The following is a 5,207-nucleotide window of genomic DNA, read 5'->3' as shown; positions in this document are numbered from 1 at the left end:
TTTTTCTTTTTCATAACAGCTCACAATCTGCCTTAAAGTTAATCCTGAGCCTTTTCCCATAATCACAGAGACCTCTCTTACTTGCGTAAGGATACAATAGGATCATAGAAACTTAACTGCATTTCTCTGACAGTAGCCTTTATCTACAGGAGAAAGTATTCCCTTCCTTTGTGTTCTCTGCAGGGTTTCCAGGCTATCAGCCTTTGGCTTATTAATTTTAATCTGCAGTTTATTCTTTTCTATTGGGAAGAATTTTTTTAACCAAAGTACTCTCCTCTTCTCTTTGACAGAATTATGCTATGGAATATTAAACTATGTCATCTGTATCATCCCTTGTAACATCTATACTTTATATTGGGGGTAAAGGTTGAGTCTAAAAGAAAGACTAATCACAAATCCATCAAATGCTTTCCTTTCCTGGATCCAAAATAGGACCCCACGTGTAAAAATATCTGGCACAAATAAAACACAGAAATAAATAACAACTAAAAATCTACATACGGTGACATTGATTTTTATTTGTCATTAAGTGCTTAATTTTAAAGCGGTGACTTGCAGTGAACATTATAAATCTAGGATTTGTGTGAAATTGCTGGGTAGAGTTGTAGTGGAGAAATACAATCTTCCAGGTTTCTCAACAGCTTCCGGGATCTATTTTGAGTTAAAGATTCCTAAATTACTTCCATAGATTATTCTTGCCAGTAGAGAGAAGGTGCAAAGGCCATGTTACCCTGTTAACTGCTGGTCAACAGACATTTTCTCCCCTTCTTCCTTTACTTCCCCCTCCTCCTTCTTCTCTCTAGTACAGTATCCGGTATATATAGTATATGATTTTTTTGTTCCATTCATCACTGTTCAAGATTATTCTCTCAAATCTCAGGCTTCTTGTGTGTCCTGCATTCTTCCCACTGAAACCCTTCTCTCCGTTTTCCAATCTTGGAGGGTTGAGGTGGGGAATAATGGAGAAAGCGTGAAGAGTTTAGTGATCATTCTCCATGAGAGAGTTGTTTGTTTTGTTTTCAAAACTGAAAACTCCATTCTCATATTCATGTAGCTCAGGAACCAAAGTCCATCCCCACTGTCTTTGTCTTCCTACTAGCAGTGGGAGCCACAGCTGGCCTTGCCTTGGAGCAAAAAGTTAAATCTGACAATCAAGTCGCAAAGGAGTTGAGTCCATTTGCCTGATAGATGTTAGGTCAAGTGTTCCAGGGCATATCCCCATAAAACTACTGAGGTAGAAGGTCAGGTAGTGGGAACCAGGGGGCCTGTCAAAGCTGAGGTGGGAATGCTTCTAGTGGTTGAAAGGACTCTATGCATATCAACTAAATCACTTTGTGGTCAGATATTTAATAAGAACACTGAGGATTTATGAAATGATGCTAAATAAAAGCTTATTCCTAATTCAATGCCTACCTCACATGCACATTCCCAATACTACATTTTGAGTTTCATCTAAGCATTAGGATTGTATTGCTTTTTTTTCCCCATTGGAAATATTAACTATTTCAATATATTTATATGGTGATTAAGTTAGCCTGTTACTTACTGTTAAGAATATGTATCTTTCGAAAGAAAAATATGCTCCCAATAACCGCTTGAAAGAATTTTTGAAACGTGGTCAGTAATTGGATAATTGAAAAATTATCTATAAGTACTTGTCTTTTTTCAACAAATGCAAATTTGATTGGCCTAAATAGTGCACTAGAGTACTATCTTAAGGTGAAACAATAAGCATCAAAGAGTGAATATTTTAGGAAAGAAACAAAACTAACTCAAAAAAATTTTTAATGTTTGTATAATCAGAATATTTTAAAGACAGCTTAACCCTTTTTCTAATGGTGAATTTAAAGAGTTATTAGCAATATGTATAGAAAGTGTCAGTTGTGTTTGTTAAGTACAATGATGTCCTTACAGTCATTATTTTACTGTAATCTAATGTATGATTTCAAAATGCCTGCTCTGAATTTAAATTATGATATGGCACAGTCAGATCAGTTCACAAGATTACCTCTAGATGGCAATGTCTCATTAAAACTATAATTGAGACACTAAGTCTCTTTTTTTTCAGTAAATTTAATCAATATTGAATTGAAGTAACAGGTATGTAACCTCTGATTATATAACTTGTTTCTTGGCACAGTGAAAAAAAAAAAACAAGTTCTACATAACCAGCACAGTCCAAATGGAAAGCTCACTTGGGGCCCACATCAAGCATTTGGGGATGTTTTATCAGATTTCCATAATTTCTCAAAAGCCCTTGCTTTCACCACTCTTGGCATCATCAGCTTTCAGTTTAGTTTTCTTTTGTTGTTCTTTTCTGTGTAATAAAAGCTGTTTGTCCATTCTTAAAGTCGGATTTCTCTTTGGCTACCCAAAGAAGATTTTAGACTTTTTTGGGAGTCTGAAAACTTCATAATTAAATTGAATTGACCTCATGAATCATACCAGGTAAAAGCGGATTTGAATCTGTGTGACCACAAGCAAGATACTTTTCTCTGAGCCTGGTTTCTGTGTTAGTAAAATGGGTATAACAATATGAAATTCAAGAAGGTGTGTGAAAATGAAATATAATGCATATAAATCAGTAATCAGTGCCTAATATATCAGAAGTGTTCAATATACGGTAGTTATTAAGTCTCTTTCTGATTTTTAACCTGGTCCTGCCAAATTGCCACCCAGGAAATAACCTAACTGAATAACCTGGAGTGCTCCTTCCTTATCTGAATCATTTCACCTGCCTCTTGGCAATCTCTACTCATTCTTCAGGAGCCAGTTATTGAAGAATTTTCCAAATTCCATAATCAAAATCCTTTCCCATTGCTTCCACGATACTCTTGTGTCTACTTCTGCTGCAATCTGGCCATGTTGCACTGTTATTTATCTGTGTATACTTCAAAATCCTCCAACAGACTAGGACTTTTGCCAGGCCATACACTGTACCGTGTTTTATGAACTTTTGTCTTCTCGGTGCATAGTAGAAAGAGCAGCACATAGTAGGTTTTCAGTAAATATTTGAATGAATGAATGAATGATCCATAACTGACCTTATCTTGACCGCATTTCCAGTCTCATGATTCCCAGAGTCCTTTCTGAGTGGATTGCAAAAGCAATCTGTTCTGCACTTTTCTCAGGGTAGTAGGAGGGACTGCTTATCTAGTTCCTTTGATTTGGGGCCAGAAGGAATTACTTTTGGGAAGATTGCCCTGCTGGAAACAGCAAACCTTTTACTCTATTTTTTTTCTTGATTTCCTTTTCTCAAAGTCCTTTGGTCATATCAGGCTAGCAAGGATTTAAGCCATGTTTCTGTCCCTACTAAAAACTTCCTGCCAAAGAAAAGAAAGAAATAGGCAAAATTGGAAATAGTCTTGTTAGAAATCTGGCATTGCGAATAATTAAATTTTTATGGTGTTATTCTATTTTTACAATTAAAAAACAAACAAAAAAAATCTGCCTGGGGCTGAAAAAAGTCCAACTGTTCTATTGAATCTTAATTTTCTGCTCTATCAAACATAATCTCATCAGTAATATGTTGGTTGTTTGTTTTTGTTTTAATAAGACATGGCAGTTACATGACATTGTGGAGACAAAAGAACAGATCGGTTCTCGGTCTTTTTGTTGTTGTTGTTTTCACTTTTCAACTGAAAGTTGAGGGATTTGTCTGATGGTCTCAATCACTTAGCTGAGTTAAAAACAAACAAACAGTACTTACCTGGCAGAGGAGACACCATGATCACGAAGGTGGTTTTCCCAGGGCGAGGTTTGTCCATTGCACTACGGGCGTGCTGACCCCTGCGATTTCCCCACATGCGGGAAACTCGACTGCGTAATTTGTGGTAGTGGGGACTGCGTGCGCGCTCTCCCCTGGTTAAAAAAAACAACAACAACACACACACAGCCTCCAACTTCCTTATTCAATTAAGCTCTTTAGGAACACTTTTTTTTTTCTTAACTGATGGAGAGGTTAATTGCCATCTCATACCTCCCCTGAATGGAATCCTAATCTATCATCTGGTTGAATGGGTTTCACGAATGAACATTTTGGACACAATTCAAGGGTGGCTTGGAGAACCAGAGAAGGTTGAGAGGAATTTCAAATGTGGAAAAGGTTAGAATTCATTCAAGGAGATTTCAAAAAATAAAACAACTGAGGGCGGACCACGGTGGCTCAGTGGCAGAGTTCTCACCTGCCATGCTGGACACCTAGGTTCGATTCCCAGTGCCTGCCCATGCAAAAAACAAAAAACAGCAAGCTTTATTATCAAGTGGAAGACAACTCTTAAGAATAGTATAATAAAATGCCATCAGTACGTAAAATGCTTCAAGTATACATGAATTGGCATCAGTACGTAAAATGTTTCAAATATACATGAACTGGCAGCCTGCTCTCTTTTCCCTTCTGCAGAAGAGTGTATGCACATTCACCATAGTCTAAGCAACAGCTCAGTGACACCTCCTGCAGTGGTACAGCAATATGCATCAGTTGTTTTAGAGCATGCCCACAAATGCATGCCCCATCATGAGTGATGATTCAACCTCTTACAGAGTTCTAAATAATAATTTTTAAAAAATTCTTAGACCCAGTGCTTTGATAGCACTTTGCTGTTATTAATCCCACCAAGATGCCAGCACATTCTAATTTTAATTTATAGTCACAAAATACCAGGCATGGAAAAGATCTCAACAAGCAAGGGGTTAACTTCTAAGGACATTCTCTAAAGATTTCAGGAACTAAAGTCACTCTCAGACTGTTTTCTTGGACCCATCTTCCATAATCAGCAGATTGCCTTCGTCAGGATAATTTCTTCCTCTCCCTTTCCTTCTTTTTTTTTTCCATTTCTTGGCATTTTTCTCTTTCCATGGATCTTCTGCTTTGGAGATTATTAGAATGTAGTTATGTAGGAAAGGCGACATAGTTCAGAGTAAATGACATTATTCCGGATTGTGTTTTGCCATAATACCCCAAAAATGGGGACTTTGAGAGAGCTTCATGAAAGAGACACAGAAGGCAGTTAATAAATGTTAGTCTAGGCCAGTTTCTTATCATACTTCCTTTCCCTATGCCCTAACGACTTGCTGATTGTGTGACTTATGAAATACACAAATTATGAAATTATGTATGATTATCTGCTTTTTTTTTGTATGCTGCTTGGTGGGGGTCATGTTTCATTCTTTTCTCATTTGAGTGTCCCGTTATTGTAGCACCATTT

General features: G+C 37.1%; 1 non-coding gene across 1 annotated transcript; it reads left to right on the top strand.

The window, feature by feature from the left end:
* Positions 1 to 3,701: 3,701 nt before the first annotated feature.
* Positions 3,702 to 3,864, top strand: LOC143670071 (U1 spliceosomal RNA). The gene has a single exon (XR_013169252.1). It is a non-coding gene; the product is annotated as a U1 spliceosomal RNA (small nuclear RNA).
* The last annotated feature ends 1,343 nt before the right edge of the window (positions 3,865 to 5,207 follow it).

Source organism: Tamandua tetradactyla, chromosome 26, assembly GCF_023851605.1.
Source record: "Tamandua tetradactyla isolate mTamTet1 chromosome 26, mTamTet1.pri, whole genome shotgun sequence".
In the NCBI taxonomy this organism is placed as follows: Eukaryota; Metazoa; Chordata; class Mammalia; order Pilosa; family Myrmecophagidae; genus Tamandua; species Tamandua tetradactyla.
This window is presented reverse-complemented; position numbering and strand designations above follow the sequence as displayed.